This window comes from Stegodyphus dumicola, chromosome X1, assembly GCF_044657685.1.
Source record: "Stegodyphus dumicola isolate Sdum_Otavi_A_Nest chromosome X1, ASM4465768v1".
In the NCBI taxonomy this organism is placed as follows: Eukaryota; Metazoa; Arthropoda; class Arachnida; order Araneae; family Eresidae; genus Stegodyphus; species Stegodyphus dumicola.
This window is the reverse complement of record NC_140780.1, coordinates 198,109,998-198,134,993: the sequence shown is the minus strand read 5'-3', so window position 1 is coordinate 198,134,993 and position 24,996 is coordinate 198,109,998. Positions and strand designations below refer to the sequence as shown.

At 30.3% G+C, this 24,996-nt stretch overlaps 1 long non-coding RNA gene across 1 annotated transcript in view; it reads right to left on the bottom strand.

The window, feature by feature from the left end:
* LOC118191837 (uncharacterized) overlaps nucleotides 1–22,819 on the bottom strand; it is a 54,875-nt gene extending 32,056 nt beyond the window's left edge. The window contains exon 1 of the long non-coding RNA XR_004758674.2: nucleotides 22,628–22,819. This is a non-coding gene — a long non-coding RNA (uncharacterized LOC118191837). The remainder of the gene's footprint in view (nucleotides 1–22,627) is intronic.
* Between the last annotated feature and the right edge of the window lie 2,177 nt (nucleotides 22,820–24,996).

The window sequence follows — 24,996 nt, the reverse complement described above, 5'->3', positions numbered from 1 at the left end:
TAAGGTATTTCTTCCGCCTTCTTAGCATGCCTTCGTAGTGGAGTGGTCTGCACGCTGGCTGCGTATTCCAGAGGTCCGTGGTTCGATTCCCGGCGAGAGCGTTGTTCATTTTTCATGACTCCTGCTTCAAAAAATACCTAATGTCTCTACAAGCTATATTTATAATTTATTTTCTCTCCTACTTAATTTTTTTAAAGCAAGAGCACTATGTTTTTGTAACTTATTTTTACCCCTCAGGTCATAAGTCTTATTGCTCAGCTGATAATGGTGATGGTAACAATAATTTTATCATTATTGTTATTATTAAACTATTATTTAGGCTCACAAATGACCACCTATGTAAGATTTCTAAATGCTGGCAGCTTGTTTTATGCTCCAATCTTGACGAACGGGAAGACTCGTTCTCGAAGGGCGTTTTCTTGGTTTTTCCTATATGGAATGTGAATACGAGCAAGTTTGCTTCAGAAAGTATTTCAAGAAGACATCCTTTTTTTTCAGGTAGATATGCTTTGCTAAGATTTTTTAAACAGTGTATTAGATATTATTATTACCGCATGTGAGCCATCATAGTACAACATTTATTATTATCATTCCGCTCATTACTATAATTACCACCACCCTATATGAGCTATTCATCACAGATCCGTATTAAAGATGTTCTCAAGAACATCTTTGTGAAGCTTGGATATGTATCATCAAAACGTTATATTTATGATGCTCCCTTTTTTTTCCGCTTCTTCCTCCGTTTCCCAGGTTACTTGTTACCCTTTTCCTGTTCATTTTTATGCAAACAAAATATTTCCAGTTCTCTTTCCGAGATCACTAAAATATACTACTGTAGATAGCCTAAAAGTATTGTTTACCCAAAAATTTGAGAAATTCTACTACCATCAAGCTGTCCCTTTCTCTTGATTATTATTATTTTTTAAATTATTAAACTTAATTTTCCTTTCTTCGCCATCTAGAGCCCCCACAGTGTTAAAAATACTGGTTTAGTATTCCACTCTGACTGCTGTGACTCTGGAGGCATAAAATATAGGGACATGGTTCCTACTGTCCAAAAGGGTTGCCCATGCTCTCCCGGAGGATAGTGACTTATGACATCGAAGTATGGAATGAGATAGTCAGAGATAGGTTTCAATAGGCTCACCACCCTTCGTGGTCTCCATGCTTCCTGGAGTAGTAACCCTGGACAATCATTGTAGCATTGGGTGTTATAAGAGCGATTTCAAATGGAAAATTCCTCCACCTGTGGCTTGGGAATCGATTGTGTGCCTCTAATTCATCTTTGAAGCCTTTTGACTGAACAACCAATGCGAAGGCAAGGAAGTCAGTCAGTGTAGTGCTCTAATCGATGGGGCGAAACACGTATGAAATATACCCATCTAAAAAGAGAAATTACTACATTAACACCTCAAACCTTAAACAATAACAATGATAAAGGTTTAGTACTTTAGCTCTTTTTTTTTTTTTTTTTTTTTTTTTTTTTAAATTTAGTAAACTGGGTCAGAATTTTTATTGATGTTTGAATTTTCGATTAATTCTTACTACAACGTAGAGGGAGGGGAATAAACTGATTCTTGCCTAGTGGCCTTATTGCCATTACGTTAATAAGAATGAAAAGTAAATGATTATTATATTTCCTGCTAGCTATTATCCATTCATTACTTTCTTGGTTTTTGCAATGAAGTTAGATTGTTGATTACTTGACTCAATCATTTTGTATAATGATATAGAAATAAATGATTGATTGCAGCAGAACGAAATAATAAGAAATTATTGGAAGTTCAGACACAAAAAGAAGAAAATCTCTGACATCAATCATTGCGCACACTAGCACGCTAACATGATTTGACATATCAGTAAACATGATTACTTCATTACTGCTTTTGGGAATCAGTAGAATAAAATATAAAAGTTTTAGCAAACTCAGTTCAAATTGAGTACTAGGTATCTTATTTAAAATTACTTCAATGAAACTGAAAATATGCATTAGGGAGTTTACCAACAAATTAACTGAAATTAATTTTCGGAATAAAACAAATTTGCGACAGATCAACGCTATTGTGTTCGAGAATTAAAACAGTTTATTTTAATCTTAAATTTAGAAAATAAGTGGTTCGAGCCGCATTGAAAGACATTATTTGAAATACGAAAACTATAGGCAGCATATTTTTGCATTAATTGTAATTGAATTTGACTGAAATGTAACTTGTTGAAATACATGACTTAAACTAATGCATACAAATACAATAACAGAGTGCTTTTTAACAAACATAGAATCTTAACTTGAAACTTAGAAGCTTGAATGAATTCTTAAAGCTTATCCTAAGATGATTTAATGGTTGTAAATTTAATTCATTCGCAGAAATGAATACGCAACTTTCATTGTCGCGACACAGAATTAACAGAAAAGAAAAGCGAATGAAAAGATGTTGCACCTCTGCAATATTTGAAATAATATTTTTCATACCACCTACGTTTTCACTTAAGTAAGACAAGATCTCAACTCTTTGTACTTTTGAGTAGCGTAACTAAATAGTAGCCAGCGATGTTAACTTCAGCATTGTTTAACATGATTATTCCTATCTTTAGGAAGAGCTGGTTTCATCATTTACAGCATGTTTATCTGTGTCTTTCAGTCATAGAAATTTCCTCCATTGTTCAAGCTGTAAGCTTTTTTAGACTGTAACAACTGCAGGAAGGGGTATTTTTGAAGTTTTATCAGTTGTAGATGTAATGATAAGGCATGTTATTTCGCCTTTTATGATAGAAGTATCTTCTTTTGCTTTAATATACAAAATTAGATAACTTTTATTCTTTTTATTTTCGTTAATAATGGCATGATGTTTAAAAACCCTTCAACACTATTATTAACATAGCGCTCGCCCATTTCAAATGAATAATTTGATTGACTTTACATTATACAGATAGAAATTTTTATTTAAATGTTCGAATTTTTTTATTAAATGGACTACGAATAATGTTTTACGAATATTTTTACCATTTTAATTTTTTTTATTTTTCTCGTCTTTTGATATTTATTTTATAACTTATTTAAAAAGTGCACTTTACTTTCAATTTTTTTTTTCCTCTTCCATTATGTGCAAAATTAAGTTTGTTTTTACAAATTCTTTTACTTGACTTGTTTATGCTTATTTCCCCGCGTTAAATTTCTAATCCACTTTTGTTTTAGTCTTACGCCTTTTATTTAATTTTTTTTATTTATAAATTAACAAAGTAGTTAGCCGAGTTCTCCCACTCCGTTACCGAAGTGTACGTGGTAGAGCGTATGTCATGTCAGCAATAATATAGGGAGGATGTAGGATACTAGACGTCCTACTTCATCCAACTTCCCATACAATGTGTTTAAACGCTATTTTCTTTAAACCTTTGCTCCTTCTTTTTAACTTTTTTTAAAATTTTAAAATGACCATAAGCTAATGTATCATAGAAGTTTGAGAGAATATGTATGGTCCATCATCAAATGCACTCAGACTAACTTTCTTCATTTCCGTACTACTGATGTTATGATGTTTCCATGCAATGTTTTTTGATTATCACTCTTTATTGTTCATTATTATAGACTATTCTTGTAATAAAAATCAAATTAAAATAATTATCCCTCTTAATTTCGGGACATAATGAATCCCTGTCAGTGAACAATAATTTTGAGATTTTTAGCATATTTCTTCCTCTTTAAATCATAGTGAAAGTTGCCCACGAAAGCAGACATAGCTGTAATCAGTACAAGGGGAAAATAATATTCGAAAAATAGCATAGTCAGTGCATCCAAAATGTAAAAATAGTGGTACGAGTGATGAAAATAAAACCAAGGTATCGAATTAAATTATAAGATTTATAAAGCAATTTAAAACAATTGCTTTTATTTGTGTCTTCCTGCTAAAAAATTGGCCGCTTTCTATTCATATTAATTCTATTTATTTTGCCTCTTTATTAATTAATTAATTTCGCAGTATTTTACGCGATATTAATAGAATTTAATGAATTAAATTTTATTTGCTTTCTGATCTCACATATATGTAGGCCCACCAGTGGCCGAGCGGTAAAGTCGCTGAACACTGGTAGTTCGGTCCGAGGTTCGAATCCCGCGAACGGGCTGGCTGCATGGGTGTTTTCGTGATTTTCCCCATGTGTAACGTGTATAAGAGCCAGTTTCCCTTAGAAAGTCCTCTACGAAGGCATCCCTCCCTTTAGGCAGATATATACACGCACGAAACTTTGCCTTTCAAATATTTACGTTGATTCAGATGTATTTGATATGTATGTTGTTTTTCATTTAATTCTTTATATCAACAAGTCTTGATGAATCATTTTTAATAATAATAATAGTTAAAATTTAAGCATTATTTCGGTAAATTATTCGAGTATAAGATTTTCCTTTATTTTTTTTTAATAATTTTCCTTTAACTTGCGGAAACTTCTTGACATGCCAATACTTTTTTACTGGCTGTTTCATGTGCACATTTAAATATTAATGCTAAATGTTTCCCTAAATTAGAAACTTGACTATTCTATGCGATGAATTAGATTATGGAAGTTACGCCCGGTAGCAAGAGGCACTGAATTAGTAAGGTGTGGTATGACTACGTCATTCACGAAGTGTGCAGCTTCACTTTTATAACCAATACTATTAACGGCGTAGGCTCATAGTCAACTCAATGTCGAAATCTGCTCAATAGATCTAGGGCATACTTTTTTATTAACTAATTTAATGTAATCTAATAATACTTTGAGTTTCCCTGAATGTGAGAAACTCATTTTTCTTATAATTAATAAAAAAAAAGTCTTGTTTTCTACTAGATGTGTAATATGTTATCATCTGATCATACTTCAGAAATTAAACAACGGAATGTGCTTTACTGTTGTATTTATTTGAATGGCAGAGGAATTATATTTTGCTTAATTGCCTAAGGATATTTACTTATCGATTCTAAAATTTAGACTAATTTTAAAGTATGTTTTGTTATGTTTCACATCGATTTCTAAACGGGCGAAAAGCGTTTTCTTTGGTTTTTCAAATTAAAATTTTCTCTAAAACATGAGTAAATGTAGCACTAGTTTTAAATAATTTGAATGAAATATGCACAAAAACTTTCTGTTGTTATACTTTTGTGTTTTTTGATTAAAACACATTTTTCTGAAAGGCATTTATATTAAGTATTATTATAAGGTAGAAATTTATTGTATTAATTTTACAGTTATAAAATAGTACTTCTTCAAAAATAGTAGCGCTGACATTCTTAATCAAATTATATGAATTAAATATGTTGGGTTACATGGTGAATTATTTCCATTTCAATTATTTAAATATACTTAAAATGAATCTTTGTCTACACCAGTTAAATTAATGCTTGTACCTTGATGTATATTCCAAAATTCTTTTAAATGGATTCCGTTTGAAGAATATCAAAGAAAGTTATCTATTATTTTATTTCTGAGAAGGTTTAACAAGGCCTCGTTTGGACCTTAATACCCTAAGTAGTCTTAATTTATGGCCGAAGTTTGGTCCTTAAAGACCAAGTTACGGACAAAACTGAATTATCTGTCCCCTTCAGACTAACAAATGCACCAGAAAGCGACGGTGTCTTTCTAATGGTTAGGATAGGAAGTTTAAGGGACATAGTAAAAAGCAAAGGCTATCGCTGATTGGTCAGATGGAGACCCCTTTGTGAGGGAAGCTTGTGAAGGCAGAAATTCCATCAACGAAGTCCCTCCGACAGGGACCATCTAAACATCTCACAAAGATAATGACAGGAAGTTTTTGAATGCCGTTGGTTTTTAAGAATAAAAGCTTGCTGATTCTTAGGATTATTAATTCTTAGGTTTACCTTATTTACCCAAAAATAAGATCACCTCTTTCTTCCTCCCTCTTTCTAAAATTTGGCAGAATTTTAAAATCGGGTATTTTGATAAATGAAACTGCAGAATCTAGAAGGGTTTAAATATCATGCTATAAGGAATAATTATACCATTTATTTAGGAATGCGTCTAATACACTGCTAACTGATATGCCTAAAAACAAACAGGCAACAATGTATCATCAACAGTGTTATTAGGCCACATGCAACGGTGCTGTTATTTTAAGGAAATTCTGAAAGAAGTGGAGAGGGGGGGGAACTAAGCTTCTCTTTCTCAGAATTAACTGCAAGAAAATATATTCACCTATATTTCAAATTCACCTATATTTTTTTTTCTCTAAGAGTTTATTATAGACTGCAAAAAGGTCTTATATTTAAGGGGATCTTGTTTTCGAGTAAATACGGTACTTTCAAGTACATTAACTTACGATTAGGCATTGAAGTTTTTGCAGATTACGCAGATGAAAGCTAAGTTTGCCCACTAAACTTCAAGTAAATATTCGGAAAGTGTAATGAAGATCTTCAATGACCCAGTTATAGGGTAATAATTTAAAAGCGAGAGATTTTGAGTTCAGTTCTCAGTGGAAGAAAACTTTTAAAAATATTTTCTAGGAACAAAGTATACCAACGCTATACTCAACCAATAAGGTGCTGAATTATAAGCAATCAACCTGTTAAGCAATAAATTTATCATTTGACTAACAGAAGTTTTTCTGTAGTAAATCTTGGATAAAGTTTTGTGCTTTCATGCATACAAAAGTCATATACACATTATAAGAGTTAACAGGCCATTTTTCTAAAAAGTTGAGTTGGGGTTTCAGTTCGTATTGACCTTTGACTACCACTTGCTGAGCTTTCGTTCTGCCAGTTCACGCATCCTATGTTTAAATTGCAATGAAAGAAGTGAAAATAAAGCAATTTAAATTATTAATTGGCTGTTTATAAGACAGCAGTATTGATGAGCGAAAAACTGAAAGAAATTTTCATTAACTTTTCATAATTATAACAGAGGAATGTAACGTTAGATAAGAATTAGAAATAAATTCGGGAATATCACATAAAAAGTATATAAGAAATTTCTCTATTTGTGCTATTTCCAATCTCGAACGAAGAAAGTATCATGACTTAATTTGGAGGTATAATATGGTAAAAATATTCATCAGAAGCTGCTTTTTCTGATTAAAAGAGGATGCTTACTACATATAAGAGTCATTTTTAGTTTTTAAGAATAGAAGCTTTGAATAGTAATTTTTGATTTGAAAATTTTTTTACGTTCCCTTCTGCGCCAAAGATTTTTTCCTGCTGCTTATTCCCAGAAGTAAAATTCGTTACAATCCCATCATCGTGCACCCATCCGTTGAAATTGCTGTCGAGATTTTGGTTAGATGCTTATTGTCTAGATTTGAAGTAACAAGTGAGAACTGATGTAAATCAAACGAACAGATCTTTAGAGTAGTAAGACCTCCAAAGAGCAAGGTACTAAATCTCAAATACATGAATCATGTGTATCTCCTTTTGGTCACTTGAAAGGAACCGCCGAGTAGTTCATGCAGTGAGATAAAACAGATGGCCTCTTCAGGAAAAAAATTCTGTTACTGTTCTTGAGAGAAATTGTATATGAATTTCAAAGTAATGCAGCTTTTAGAAAGTTTGTTATTTTCTTAGATTTCGCTCTTCCTCATTTTCCATTTCTCCCTCTCCCTTCACTAAAAGGCTTCCTTGGTTGTTTAGCTTTTGATAGCTTTTGCTATCAGTTATTTATTTAATGGAGTAAAATGTAAACACCTTGCTCTGAGTTTTAAGGAAGTAAATTAGTTTATAAAAATTAATTAAATTGCTTTTCTTTTAGTATTTATATGAGATTACACAAATTAATTGTGGAATTGGATAAATTATTTTAAATATCAAGCGTGTTACACTTTGATATGGTTATTTTTCGGGATGTTTTTAAATTAAATTATAAAGTTTACTCTAATAGTTTCCCTTTTTTTATAAAATTCGTAAAGGCAGATTGTGAAATGAATTTAATTTGTACACAGATTCATACAATGTAAAATTACATGTAGTAATTTTTGCTACTTAATTTAGCATTCAGTGATTTTGCTAAAGGAACTTAAACTTTGCAGCAGTTGAGGAGCAAAATACTTCGGAAAAGGAATATCAGTTTGTTTTGATAATATTCAAGTTAACATTCTTAAGATAGGAGTAAATTTTCAATAGAACTGTTTTTCTTCAGAAGAATAAGTTCGATAAAAATTATAAATGAAATATTTGCAATAATTTCAGAAATTTTAAATTTTACTTAAAAAGATTCATGTTTTTAAGCTTCATGAAGTTTACTATCCTCATTTTTTAATGGTAATGTGGCTGTGTTCTTTCCTCATAAATATTAATTAAATTTACTGGTTTTTGAATATTTCGCTAAGCGGAATTCGACAATATTTTTTCCTAATGTACTTTGAAAAAAAAAGTTTGAAAAAATAAAAAAGATAATATCATGCATTATTTCACTTTATTAATTTCCTTTTAAAAATTATTCTTTTTCACTTAAATTCTTTCCATCAGAAAATTCGTTTTATTTGAATTAATTTCTTTAAATTTGCAAAACATGATAACAAGCCAGTGTTAGCAAAATCAAATGATGAATCATGAAAATCACAGTAAATCTACATAATATTTAAAATGATCTCTTATGGTGTGAGACAAAATAATTAAGATTGAATCATAAATAAAAATTTTATTGCATAAAACAAAGCTTCAACAATTTATAATCAAATCAGAATACATATCATGAATTACATTAAAATTATCAAGAAAAATATTAACAGCATGAATAATATGAATTTGATTGACTAGGTGGAAAATTCTTGATTGCTTATTTTAAATATCCGTCGAAAGAAGCGCATCTTTCGCTTATTAATTAATTATTTGAACTTTTGTTTTTTCAATTATTTCAATAATTCTTCTATTTATAAATATATAATAAATATGTTATTAAATTTATTTAGAAACAAACATTTCATTTGGGAACAAGAAGTTAGCTTTTAAATATTCGATAAAATTAATGATGAGAACAATACATTAAGCTGCCTTAAATTTTCGGAAAACGGCGTATAAACGCGTTATTTATTCTATTAATTTTTTGCAAAGCACAGGTGGCTTTTAAAAGTTGTTAAGTAATCAAATATTTCCTGTACAGTAACTTGATAGCAAACAAAACAGTTTTTTGACTGCGAATTGTACTTAACTGATCGTGTAATCAATGAAGTGAGATACAAAATTTTTAATCACATGCATAAAATGACGTATACCTAGTAAATTTCTGTTGAAGTTTTATTAGTTAATGATATTTTATTAAATAGGTTTTAAAAGTAGAAATATAATGACCTAAAAAATATACGGATACCTAATTTTGAATATTTTGTTCTACTTTCAAATCATATTTGGAGGCAAATCTAACTCTGGATTATTTTTCCAAAGATTGCTTTCGTTGATGCACGTTCCTTTATAACGAGCGATGACTTAACAGAATAAATTAAGACTTGCTGCCTGTATCGTTTCATACGGAAATCGTTTAGGATACGTTATTTTACGACATGACGAATTTAAATCTTTCACTTAACTACGTAATTCCGTGTTTTATTAGTAATGATAATTTGTGAAAGCGCGTAGCAGTTCATGTTTACACATAACGTTTAAAAATATCCAGTTCGCATAAAAAATTAGTTGTTTTGGTAAGTACTTGGGATTATATGTTTTATAAATAGTAATAAAATAGTTTTGAACTTACTTTAAAAGTCAGAGAACATCAGTAGGAAATATTGTAATTCTTAATTATTAGTGAAATATTTTAAAATCTAACTGTAAGTATTAAAGTATATTTTACCATGCTATTTCAATAGTTGAAATAGTGTATAATGGGCATGTCCATCTGTTAAACTATGCCTTTAACAGTAAAGCATATTATAATGAGACTCTCAACTAAATCTACTGAGATCAATATAATTAACTCAGCAATTTTTACCGTTTCTCAGAAAAATATGTTTTATAAAATGATGGCATGGTGATATACGAATAATTTGAACGAGAAAATTAAGCGTTACTTGCATAAAAATATTCAGTCACACTTTCACTATTTGCCAAATATTTAGAAAAAAAATGTTATTATTTTATAACTTGCCATTAATAACTTTCATATAAATTTAGATCTGACGAAGTTTATTCATATTGCCTCCTCAAACTCGGTAACCGTGTAAGATCAGTGAGTCATGTGCAAAATATTTTAGCATCTTCCAGGATATCCCCGTTGTCTAGGATCAAGGTTTCATTATAATTAAAACAGATTAATTATTATGGTGAATGATGTGCCTAAGAATTACGAGCCTTAATTAGATACCTTTTGCGAAGGAATTTCAAACGGGATCTGGTTTCAGGGGAAAATGCTTTCCCCCTGAATAATGCAAATAGTTCCTTTACTTCGCAATAAGGGAGCCCACCAGCGGCCGAGCGGTAAAGACGCTGAACACTGGTAGTTCGGTCCGAGGTTCAAATCCCGCGAACGGCTGGCTGCATGGGCGTTTTCTTGGTTTTCCCCGTGGGTAACGTGTATACGAACCAGTTTTCCTTAGAAAGTCCTCCACGAAGGCATGCCTCCCCTTTAGGCAGACAGCCCTAGTGGGTTTTGCCATAATTAAATAAGCCTAAACCTCCGCTATAAGGCTCTTAAAAGAACTGCCGATATCCTTCTCTCTCTCTTTGTTTCTCTCCTCTCTCTCTCTCTCTCTCTCTTTATATATATATATGCATTATACTCACTCGAGATTTTTTATCAAAAGCAATCAAATCACTATATGGGTTACCGCATTTTTTTTTTTTTTTTTTTTTTTTTTTTTTTTTTTTTTTTGATAAATTCGCGGAAAATGCACGATGTAAAATAAAAGTTCTCCTTCGTAACACGAACAATTTTATTTCATCGTAGCCAGAATCTTAATATTGGCCACTGTAAGTAATGAAACTACGATAATTAGTGCAGTATATTTTTTTCAATAACTAACGTAAAAGAACTGCAATTTTTGTCATAACACGCAGAAAATATCACCTAAATAATTAGTTTTCCTGGAGTGTGCAGGAAACTTTAGTTGAAGTAAGTGATCATTTTTAATTTATTAGCTAAATTTTAGTTATTCTCCTACATTTTTGTAAAGTACTTCGAAATTTTTCATCTTATTTACCATGGCGCTATAACATAAGATTATCAACAAGTTATTTTTTGTAAAGATAAACTATTACGAATTTATTTACAGCTTGATAAAAAAATTGAACTAAAGCTCTTTCCGTAAAAAAGAAAGTACTTGAAAGCAGTTTGCAATGAAGGCAGATGCACAGAAAATGAATACAATATAAATTTGAAAATAACATTTAAAACTTCGAAAATAAATAAAATCTCGTTACGTCATATTTTATCAATTAGGATATTTTAAACCCCTATCATTTTATAGAATGTATGTTAATAAGCAGTTGTGGCTTAATTGACTGAATGATCAATTAAGCCACAACTTAATTGATCATTCAGTCAATTAAGCCACAACTTTACTTTCATTCGTTCTTACTAGTAAGGAAAGGACAGGTATAGAAGCTAATTTTCGTTTCTCAATATTAGGAGCACGTTACGAGGATATTTGACCTTTGCATTAAACAGAACTGATACATACTCAAAATCCTAGATTTTAGGGGCAACATGAGTGATTAATTATTCAAAGACTGCACTGACGAAATTTTGTTTTGAATGTGGGGGAAAAAAAAAAAGAAAAAAAAAATTGACGATTAAAAATTAACAGCTTTAATAGATATAAATATGAATTGGAAATCCTTGCTTAATGCGATGAATTAATCTTTTAAGTAGTGTTAAAGAGGGCTATGAAAAATCGCATGAATCGATTACAGTATGCAGTAAGAATAATTGTAATCCATCCATCAATTAGCGTCAGCTATTAGGAGACAAAGGGATGAATCAAAATATTATAAGGAGAATGAAATCCTCAAAAGAAATTTCGATAACTTAAAATTTTATTTAACATTTAAAATTATCACGGAGTTGCTATTTTTAAAAAATAAGTGAGGGAATATGTTTGAATTATGCTTCACCTTTTCATCCCGTCATTCAAATTGGATAGCTGGCAATTTTTTTATCGATGCCTCCAAACTTCCAAGTTTGGTTCTGTATCAAGATCAGCATTAGAAAAATTCTTAGCATGCTCAGTTTAATTGAATATTATCACAAGTTCTTTTGAAGTTATTTCTTTTGTCTGTGGGCTAGTTTTCAGTTTGAAATCAGATTATAGAACGTAAGAAAGAAAATTTTCAACTTCCAGTTAGAAGCGACTTTACATTTCTTAACGTGTTGACCTCAGGGTTTTTCGTTTTTAAATTACTGGAAGGAAAGGACCTTATCAATCAGTAAAAACGATATAAACTTTTATAGAAAAATCCCTTTTATATTTATTTTGTACGTTGACGCTTCCGCAGTACGTTTGTCATTCAATGGCTATCTATTTTTGCCTGTTTTAACAACATCGCTGTACTTAAAGCAATTTGCAGACTGAAGATGAAAAAAATTGGGTGATTAAAATCACTTTAACTGGTTCATAACTCGAATAAAGGGGGTTAAGGTATTGTTTCATCCGATGCAGCTAACTGAGAATCATGCATGATGAACTCGTGTTAAGCGAAGTTTTTCTGCATAAAATATCGTAAAATAGTACATTGTACGCTTGCACCCACACAGAGACACACACATATATATAGAGAGAGAGGGAAACAAAGTAAACTGTTCTAGAAAATTTGCTTCTCCTTTAATCGACTTCATAACAAAATAAGCAGATGATTTGGCGGTGTACAGAAATACAGGAAGCTGTGGAATAATCGGCGTGAATGTGAGCTGGCGGTTATGCTACGTGAACTGCATGCAGAGCTGAAGCTTCAGCAATAAAAACTTAACCGAATAGGACAAGAACTTAAAAATGACAGGCTTCAGAAGATGTATTTAAAACGATCACGTGGCATTAACTTAAACACAGTTTTACCTGTCGTAGGGTAACGTTCGAACGTTGCATATTTGCTTGGGTGTTTCAACGAATTTAAGGTAATGATTTGATTATTTTACTTCCTTTTTTACGCTTATTAAAATGTTGTGTATATTTCACTACAGCTCATAAATATGAAACTTTAATTTGACCTACATGCTTTTCTTAAGCAATTACGAAGAGAAGCAACAAAATCTCTCTCCAGAACAGCAGTTATATCCTATAATTTAACGCGTTTTCATGCTTTAATAATGCTAATATTTTTTTTTTGTCTCAAACTGTTTGGTGATCAAAATAATTATTTGAATCAAGTGAAAGTTTGTTTAAGAAAAAGACATATTTAAATTGTTCATTAATGAATCTGATGATTCATCAAAGTATTTAAAAATGAAGCCCTGCATCAACTCATATTCCTGATTAATTTTGAGCAGCGTTCATCTCATAGCGAAGAAACTGACTGAAGTTACCAACTATCTGTATTAAGAATTATAAATATAGGCAAATTTGTTATGGAGTAGTATTTCCTCTTCATAAATTTTACGTAATTCATCATAGTCAGTTTCAGCCAATTTAATTTATCCTGTTCAAAATTAAGTTATTAAAATTATTACTTAATTTATTGTAAAAGTCATTATTTAGTGCTTAAACACTACTGAAAGCAAAGAGAAAATTGAGAATCCAAAATAATCAACATTAAATTCTTCCAGTAAAATAGTCAAACAAATATAGATTACTCTACCAAAATTACCCAACTTCTTTGTTGTTTTTTTCTATAGAATCAAGCTAAATTCATTTTGATCTGCACATATATCCCTGCGATATTTAAGTGTCAGTAAGCAATGCTTGTTAGTTTTGGGAATTTAAGCTGAATAGTGAATACCGTGCGTTCCGTGACCAGTAAGAAGTAAAGAAATGTGTGTTTCCAAATTCGCTATTTGCTGTTGTGTTCGTCATCATAATAGTACAACAGAGTGTATTGTCAGAAGTGAATATGCGGCATCATTTCAGATGATGCCGCATATGTACTTCTGATAATGATATTGATTTTATGTTTTTCCACGAACATCCTTCAATTCCACATAAAGTATCCCTTCCAGTTTATCATATTGTGAGAATTATGTTAATTTTATTAACAGTTAAATTTTAAGTTAAAGTTCCTTTCCTGTCAAATTCTTAACTTCAACTTACTACTTCCGGCCAGAACGTAGTTTAGGAATTTGCTGAATATTTAATGAGAAGGAGCGGTATTTAAACCACGAAGTTACTTACTGAGACAGATAGAGAAACAGAGTTTCTGAACTACGCGCGTCTGCCTTTTTGGCCTTTTTCTCTCTTCTCAAAAGCTGTTATACGCTCGGCCGTACTCAGGCCCTTGCTAAGCTTCGTAGTAAAATAGGTTAAGGGGCCAACTCTCATTGTACCTTGATAGCTTTGGCTATACTTAGTTAGTTAATCTTAGTTTTAGTTTAATTCTTAGTCTTTTAAGTTCAAGTCCAAAGTGCGGACTTTATTTGTTCACTCCCAGGCGGAGTTTTGTGAAATGTTATAGAAATAATAAAGGGTTATTTACCCTTCTCTCTTGTTGTTTCCTGTCTTCGAACTCTAGCGATTATTCGCTTATCAGTTCCTAGGTTCCTCACTTCCAACATTAACTTAGAATTTCAAGTGAAGGACCTTACAATCTAAAGTCAATCTAACATATTCTCATTCATGATTGTATGTGCTTCGTATAAGTGCAGAGGAGTCTTAAATGCAAATTTGAGACGCTTTGAATTATCTCATAATAGATTATTTTTACGAAAGTTTGTTGAGAGCTTCAAGTAAAGTCTCACTTCTGTTTTATCAAGTTTAGTCAAAATCTAGTATGTTGTTCCCATTTATATAAAAATTTTAAATGCTAAAATCGAAAAACTCTTGGTTAAATACTAAAATAGTTTTTCGTTAAAGATTCTTATGCGTTTCAAGTAAAGTACCACTTCAGGTTGCCCATTAAAAAACTGCTGTAGGCGACAAGAAATGCATCACTTCCATTTATCCAATTTTGCGCAAAATCTAATCAAATCCTTGTATGAATGCAGAAAGTAGAAATTTTCGAAGTTTGCTATAAGAGCTATCGTGGATGAAAAATTCGTCATACACATATATACACATATAGACAAACATCATTACAAAAATAGTAAAAGCGTGTTATAGGGATCTTAATTTGTGCTAATTCACTGAAAAATCGCAACTGAATATTTCGAACAGAAACATGGCCTCTCTTATTTATATACATAGGTTAGCGAGTGGTTAAAAACAATAAAGTTAAAAATAAGTAAAACGAAATAAAACTGGTGAATTTTCATAGTATTTTTGCAATGTAGAAATTTCTGTGCTATGTTGCCCTTTGCAGTATTCTAATGAGAACAAACTGTGACCAAAGGAACTAAAATAGTTTTACTGTAATGACTACTGTGTTATATTCAAGTTCCATGCAAACAGATATGCAGCTTAGTCTATTGAAAAATTTTAGTTCAGATTCTGTTGAAAAAATTCATGTGTAAGTAGCATCCGTTGCATAAATGAGATTTAGTTTTGATGCTCTATGACTAGTTTTTAGTTCTTGACATGACCATCTGGTCTGACACTAGATATCAATAGAAACTGCAGCGATAAGTAGCCATAAAATTTCATATCTAAAGTACGATAGTAAAACTTTTTCAACACTTTTCACACGTTGCTCACGTTCTCGTGATAACCTCATTCCTACCCCCCTCGAAAGAAATTCTTTGGTTTTCCGCGGGCAAATTTCAACCAATAGAAGACAAGATGAGTTGTTTATTGTCACTAGCATAGAGAGTTCAGAACTTTCTGCAATAAAGAACGCTTGCTATTGGCGGAAATAAAAATATTACATTGAATGGGGTTCAAAAGATAACCTTTCCCATACTGAGAAATGCTTTCATCCTGCCACACAGAAACTTGCTCAAAGTATAACAAAGCCTTGAGAAAATATTTTTCCTTTTTGCACATAACTATCGTTGAAGGATACCTGAAATTTATAGCGAGCATTGTTAACCACGAAAATTCAGTTGATTTTGGAGTATAATTTTATTAAAAATCAAATTTGAGTTCTTAAGAGTATGTTCAAAGACTCATTTATTTCAGTTATTAGAAGAGATTATAAAGCTGTAATAACTCTCTAATAAAATTATTTTTGGAGAACACATGTATAAAATATTAATATTAAAAGAAGGTATAATATTAACAGAGAGGTAAAATTCATCTGATGATAAAATTATTATTTTGTTTAGAGAAAATAGTGCATTTTTTTTTTCCTGATCTTGTTACTAACACTTAAACAAATGTAACAGAACTGCCCTGTTTGAAGAATTAACGCCATTAAATTTTCTAGCGTAGCGAAAATAACATCACTATGAATTTGCTAAGATTTTGTGCTTAAAATTCTAGCTAAATGTGGACAAGATTAAAATTCAAAATTCGCTAATAAAAGGAATTCATTTCTTTAAACATGCCCATCAGCCATTAGTTCAATGGAAATTATTCCTTTCATGAGGAACTTGCTCATGAAAGGAATAATCAGATGCTACTTGTCATCTGCTTTGCCAGATTGAAAATAAAAGGAATTTTCGATACTTATTGTTTCTTTAGCTTCTATAATTTGTATGGAAAAAATAGCTTAAGCTTAAAATCTAAGAGCATCTTGTTCGTATGTTTTCTGTAAGTACCGATGTCGAATTACCCAACTGTTAATACATTTAAACACATTTATAGTAATTCCGGAAATGCAAAAATGATAAAAAAAGAGCATGTATATTTGTAATTTCCATTTGTTTTCATTAGTCAAACATAAAATAACTGATATGGCATTTTTCTTTGCGATGGAGAATTGTATAACCGTATAAAATTTGCTTACATGATAACAACATAAAGGATTTAAATGTTCACATGGATAATTTTTACTTCCTTTACATTCTCCTAGTTACAAGAAGAATTTGAGTCAGCTATTTTTAAATGCCCGTCGAATTTTATTTTTTCCCTAATTTTCATATTATAATTAGTTTAAATAAAATAATCATTTTTATTAAAAATATTATGTATGAATCTTAAAAGAGCTTTACGAACATTCTTGCTATTCAGTGAATTTCATCTCAGTAAAATTAGAGGCGGTGAGTTCATAAATTCAACAAGTACAAAACCTGCATCTTTCAAATATCGCAAAAGTAGTGCATGGACATAGACTACTTTTGCATACACTACTAATAAATTTCTGATAATCTTACTGAATCTATGTTATATTTTAGTATTAACTATTAAATGATTATTTTTGTAAGTGGAATGAACATAAATTCGTTCAAGAAATAATTTAAAATGGAGAATACTATGCTGAATTTTTTTCTTTTCTTTGAACTCGGTACTGTACAACATCCAAGAGATTACATGATAAATGCAAAGCCGGTGAAACATAAGTTGCTTATAAATAGACTAAAACGATTTTTGGTCATATCTTTATACGGATAATTAAAGAAATAAAGAAATCTTATTTGAAAGAATTGAGATGGCTCTTTCAATTTTCAAATTTTTAAAATTTCTTCAGAGCTCAAAATTTATATAAAGTAAATCAAAGCAAATAAAATGTAATAAGTAAATCAATGTAAAATTGTATTGATAGAAAGAAAAAATTGCTGTTTCGAGTAAAATGCACTGTTAACAGAAATAAAAGCTCTGTATTAAGCTCGTAACCTGTAAATAATGCTTTATTTCTAATTTCTAATTTCTATTTAATTGCTTATCGGTTTTATGTTCCTTAAAACAACCTAATCCGATATAAACTAAAGTTTTGAGTAAATTCTGAAATTCCATAATAAATTTCTGATAATCTTACTGAATCTATGTTATATTTTAGTATTAACTATTAAATGATTATTTTTGTAAGTGATCGAAGAGTTGTGAATCTGGTTAATCTATCTGCTTGAGGATTACTATATAAGCACATAAATTTGCTCTTCTATATTTGATGAACGAGGCATTTAATTAATAACTTCCTATCTTCTTTTTTTTTCTTTCAGACAAAAATTTGAAATTTAAGAAGAAAATTTTTTATCTTGTGTATTGTGAAAGATGATAATCAAGCGGAGCTTTTCTTCTTTAATTTTACTCGCGGAAGTTTGACCAAGACATTTTCACAGGTAAATAATGCAAATACTTTTCATGCCTTTTATTACCGTCAACTGTCTAATGCTTGTGAGAGTGTTTTTTACTATATCTGAATAGTAGTTTTCATGTTCGTCTTTCTTCATTTCGCATTCAAATGCTACGTTAGTATTCAGTAATCTTCTTTTCTATCTTTATAACTTAACTATTCAGCATACATACGATCCAAATTTATGCTATTTCCAGTACTTAAATACAATTTTACTCGCATTAACATGTGTATGTGATCTTCTTTCAAACGGTTTCTTCGTTTATATTTTTATTGAATTCATTTAACCAAAACCTTGCTCACAGGCAACACTAGATGCCAAAAATGTTCCGTCATCGTTTTGTAATGAAAACATTACCATATTTGAAGAATTTGTTATTATTTCATATTTAATTTTTTCATACATGACAAAGTCATTGCATTGTTATAGTACAGCTATTTTATCTGTTAATATGTTATTATATTTTACGCATAATTTTTCGATTACTTCTGTGCCATAATGGAAATCAAAAGCACTTAATTCCGTCAAATTAAGCGCTGCGCATCCCCGTACTTTATTTTCAGGAAATCTTTATTCTAAATGAGAGTAAAGCAAATTTATAAAAGTTAGCATATATTCAGTGTCAGTTTCAATGTTTTCTTTTTTTGGCTTTAAGGAGAAGAATTTTCAATTACTCCAGGCAATGTTGCTCTGATTAATGTACTGTTAGTTCAGTTTTCTTATTTTGCCATGAAAAACGCGAAATGCTTCAAGTGGTACTAGGTCGCGCTGCTGAATAGTTTTACACAGTGCTTCAAGTTCTTCAAAACGTTATTCATAATATGTAAATTCATATTAAATTCAGAATTTTCCAAAATTTCTGTGTGCAATATTTTGAAGTATAACTACTTGTTTCATCTTTTTTAAAATGTTTAATTAACGCTTCGTAATTTTTAACAATTGCTTTCAGTGAAAAATGCGTAAATAATTTGTAATCAACTTAAATTCATTTAATGGTTTAAAAGAAATAGTTTCATTTTCTGCAGTCATATTGCAAAATAGGTGAAATATTTATAAAAAATAACTCTGAAAAATAAAACGTAATTTGATGACTGAAATTTTGACTTTAACTCGAGAAAACTTATTAGTTGTAGCATCAGCATGCAAATGAAACAAATAGCGCTGAAAAAAATAGTTTAAGCAAGAATTTGAACTAAACGCATCACTATTGCTTTGTGTTTTGCAGACTGTAATATATTTCAAATTTTAATGCATTAATACTGCGCCAAAGTTTTTGCGAAAGCACATTTCAGAGTAGACTAGCGGGAATTATAAGCAGAAATATTTAATATCTGGTGGCAAGCATCAATTTAAGAAATTGAAAAAAATATCTATTTTACAGAATAAAATGTAGAAAGAAAAAGTAAAACTTCTAGTAAGTGATATTTCTTGCTTTACATCCGCGAGTCTGCGAAGCCTTTGTCCTCTACATAATTTTTGTATTAATACCTCATTCAGAATTTACAAAATGGCTTATCAGGTTATGCATCACTTCTATTGCTATGCGTAATTTTTAAGCATGTTTAAATTTATGGTTTGAAATCTTCATGTACTAAAGGAACATAATGCAGCATGGATGGAATATCAAAACATTGCACAAGCAAATTACAATTATTCCTCGTTTTTACATAAAAGTGAAAAACGTAATAGTTAGAAGAAAGAGGCAGTGAAATTTCTGAATTCATAAACTCGTAGTGTAGTAAAAAGCTTCATTGAAAATTATTTTGCTGCCGTACATTATTTAGTTTACACAAAGTTCTCGATTTATTGTTTCGCCCGACAAATTCCGTAACCGACGTGGGAGTGGTGATAGAGCACCAGGATGCCTGGGCCGAAGGTCCTACCGCTGATCGAACAAGAAATTGTGTTTTTCTTAATCATGTCAAAAGTAAACAGATAAAAAATTTGAATCATAATGAATTTTGATAAACGAATCGAGTTCAATAAGTTAGCCTAAACTTAATCCAAAAGGTATAGAATCGTGAGAATTTGTACTAAACTGGGTAAGTATTAACAAAATGTGCTCGTTCCAATTTTGATAGACAGTTAAATCAAGCATCTGGTAAACCGTTCAAGCTAATGACAGAAAGTGCTGGTTTCGCCCGACAAAAATCATGTATTATTAATACTTCTCTCGTGAAACATAGTATTAATGTAAAAACTGTATGATGATCAATCACTTGTTTAATTGAAGAGAAACACGACAATGTAAAATTTTAAATTGGGGGTGGGGAAGGAGTCTTTAGATTGGCGTAGCAGATGTTACTTAATGTTCTGGAATACGAAATTCGGGCATTACATTAAATCTCAGTCAGTCCAACTAGTACGCCTAGTATGCTAGTTGTTCGTTATAAAATGCTAAAATAATGCTTACAGAAACATAGTTTACATAGAGAATATAGTTATAATAAAGTTTACATACAGAATATAGTTATAATGAGAAATATTGGTAGAAAATGCTTTATTAATAGTCACTGCTTAGGAATTTCTAATCATCTTTACTTTTGCTAAAAAAATCAAAATTCGAAACTATTACATCGAGTAATAAATGAGCTTCCCTACGGCATGTAAGAGGAATTATGTAATTCCTGCGTACTGTAAATACACAATCTAAGAAACAAGTAAGTAAAGGCGGGGATATACTTGATTTACAGTAAAGGTTTTTTCTTTTTTTAAATTTAATATCGATAAGTAACATTTAGATTGTTACATATAAGGTATATAAATGCATATGCAAAGACAGAAGTAAATTTAAAGCTCTTTTTTGATAAATCACAGGCGTGAATTAATAGTTCGAATTAACGGTGCAACTTGAAGAATTTAATTACGTTCAAAGAAAAGTAAAATCTTTGCTAATATATTTGCAGTTACAAAGTTTAAAATGTGAGTTTGAAACTGATACATGTAAAATATTTGTCCCTATAAATATTAAAAACTACATTTCAGCCTCTAGTCTGTAATAAGCATTATAACATATATGATTAAAATTAACTATGAATGGTGTGTTTGCGACTTAGTTTCACATAAAAATATGACCTTCCTCTTCCTGTAGTCTTTAGTTGCATTTCCAAAGAATTCATTTTTAGTATAAAAATTTAGTTTTTAGTGAACAGCGAAATGTAATTTTAATTGGTAGCAGTATTAAAGCTATATTTTGCTTAAACCACTATTTAAACATGATCTAAGTGGTCCCTTTTTATTAAAATTTTCTAAACCATCTTTCGAATATAAATGTAATCGTGAAAAATACCCTGACGATGTTGCGGTAATTTTACACTATAAAAGAAGTTATGGTCGTTACACTATAACGATAAGAATAAGTTATATATAAAAGTTTCTGTAATTTAATGAAAGTTTGAGATGTCAGCTGATTAATTTATTTATTCCTTTACTTTGTTAATTTTGTGAGAGGTAGCAAGTATTAAAAGAAGAATTCAATTCAAATTTTTACAGAATAAAACTTTTAGTTTTTAAAATCAGCACTAAAACTGAAATTCGTTTCAAGTCTCACAAATATGTTTAATTACTGATCCTATATTTTGGGTACTATATCAAGACAAAATTACCCAGACTTTTTCATTTTTCTTATAATTTGTTATTGTTGTGTTTTGTATCATTATTTCAATTTCTTTACAAGAAATATTTCACAACACAAATGTTTGACTATTCGGTTTATACTGCCATTAATTTTCCTAATACTAGCAAAAAACTGAAATTATTACTTATGTGAAGTCAATTTAGTTAGAATATATTTCTCATGCGAAGTACTAATAAACTATACTAAGAAATAATTTCATTTCACAGAGTAAAAATTTAACTTCTGGAAAAATGAAACGCGCTCTTGCGGTGTAATAGTTTTTATCTTGAGTTTTCATAGAATTATATTTTATTTTCATTTTTTTATTAAAATTTGTATAACAATAAAACCCAAATTTTCATAAATACATGTGTGTAATCCAGAAATTTTAAGCGATTCCTGAGTAGCAATAGTGTTTATCTAAACATATTATGATCAGTTAATAACCTGATACTTTCGGAAAGATACAAAGGCCATGTTTCAAAGAATTTTAATACTATTATTAATATTATATTTGTCGGTTTTAATTACTAAACACAAATATTCAGATGAGAAAGTCAGGGACGAAATTTCGTTTAAAGAAAGTAAAAAATATATAAAATACACACATACCTGTCTACTAACAGTCAAAAAAGCTTATTTGCTATTTAATAGAAATTAATCGACAGTATTTAGTGGTACTGAGGAGGCGTAGCTAAATAATACTTTCCATTATTTCAATAGGTTTAATCGGTTTAAAATATATAATCCTTGCTTCAAAGTCTATTGATTATTATATTCTAAATATATACAAGTATCTTAAATTACTACCAACCAGATTTTAAGCGCAAAAATAAAGCTTACCATGGCGGATGTTTCAAGTGCCGCTAATCCAGGTAAATTTAATTATCAATCAGCAATTTTTGAAACTGAAATTTTGCTAATATTCCTTCGTATCTAGTCAAACGAATTTAGAATATGCATCATCACGAAAATCCCGTTTCTGTGCGAGGTAATAAATGAGTAAATATGGCGTCTGTCCGTCATTGGAAGCCATTGGTCAAAGCCACGAATCATCGGCCGACATCGCAGCCAAGATCTTTCCAGGGATGGAGACACACAAACTTCCGAAATTTCCCAGAAGCAAAGCTTTGGGGAAGATTTGTTGTTTGAATGGAACGTCGTTGGCATGCTCATTGTTCGGAATACTTATTTGCTTTTTACTATTTTCAACCTAGCCCCACATTTAATTTATAAATTATGCATTGGAGGATTGTTGAATTAATTTATAACTAAAGTAAAATTATTCCAACTTTTACAGCTGCTACTACTTGATTTTGAAAATATACACTAGAAAATTACAGTAAAAGTATTTTTTTTCCTCAATATTCCTGCGCTGAATTGGAATTTTCCGAGACACTTTTTTTACAGAAACTGCCTTTTTTTTTCGTTCCCAGTTTGCAGATATTTCAAGAAATCAAGCTGGGAAGGACATGTGGATTTTCTTAACCAGAAGCTCTGTACAAAAAATTAATTTTATTTTACCTTATTATTATTTTAATTTTTTTCTTTTAATGCATTATTATTTTTAATCGCAGGTTTTTTGGAGAAAAAAATGAACGTTTTTTACAGTGAATTTAAGTACAGTCTTCATGAATATTTTGTGGCGGTAATTCATCGTATGAATTTCTGTTATTCATAACGCTAAAAAATAAAATAAGTTTAAAATAGCTTTGCACATTTCAATAAAACTATTTAACACAACGCTTTTCTGTGCTAAATATGCATAGTTCTTTACTTTCATTTTAATGATTTAAGTTCATTGGGTTGAAATGCCATTTTATTTTCATGAAATAATTTTCTATTGCTTTGAACTTAAACTAATCCCACTCTCCCCAAAGCATCTCAGAAGAACTTTACGAAAGTTTGATACTTCTGAACGAAATTTATTTATTACTAGCGCTAATATATTGAAGAATCGGGAATTTTCTGCCTAATTCATGCAAAATTTCGCACTACATAGCGTTTATAGTACTCGATGTCTCATTTATTGCAACTGAAGTTTGCGACCATGTATTAAGTTGCATAATTGTAGATATTGTAAGAGTTAGCAATACTACCCAATAACTCTGTAAGGAGAATAAATCTATAGTTGTCAAAAAGTGTTTGACATAACTTGCAGAAAATCAAAAACGCCGAATAAGGGTCTGAATTAAAGACCAGAACGTCTTTACGCCTAAAAATAGCTTGTTATAAACACATTTTCTGCGAGAAAAATGGATCGTTCCCCTGGGGATCGTTCACATTGTTTTTTGTTGCCATTTGACATTTCCAATAGTTTTCAGCCTATTACAGTCATTTATTGCAATTTTTATTAATTACTGTGTTTTTTCTTCTCTGAGAAAATGCTAAAAACCGTTTACATTTATCTTGTTAATTTTATATTCTTCATCTTCCTTTAACAGCAGAACTTTAAGAGTATTTATGAGCTTTTTTTACTACTAAAAATTTGTATTTCCATATTATGTATGTAGATATATATATAATACAAAACTGCATTGCATTAATAAATAAATTTTTAACATAATTAGATATATGTGGAACAGAAATAAATTACATATAAAATTCATATGTAATTTCAAGTAGAGTTTTGAATATCCATGGCTTTTTAATTATACTTAGATCTCAAAAACCAAATGATCATGTAAGATGCGGAGTTTTATATGTATGTGTATGTGTGAATACATAATAATTCTGTACACTCCTGTATACACATGCATGCGTACAAAAATACATATCCTTTTGAAAGACGCTCCCTAACATTCATGTACATAACCATTCATGTACATACATATGCGTGCATATATTCATTCATGTGAGTGCTTATAAGTAATTATAAATGTGCGATAAGAGAAATATTTACAAAATTAATTCTTGCTTAACAGCATGGAATCGTTTGAAACGTGTTGAAAATTTGTCTAAATTTTAAATATATAACTGCTTTTTAAACGAACTGTCCACATGTATGCATGCAAAAAAAAAAAAAAAGTATTTGCATGATGAAATTAAATCTGGAAATAAATTATTTGCACTTAGGAAAAGCTTATAGACATTTTACGTGGGAATGTTATGTAACTGATATTATCAATATGATTAACTACAAATATGATGGAGTGTTTTTTTTTTTTTTGTTAAATTGCAAAACATTAATTATTTTAGTATCATGTGAAAAA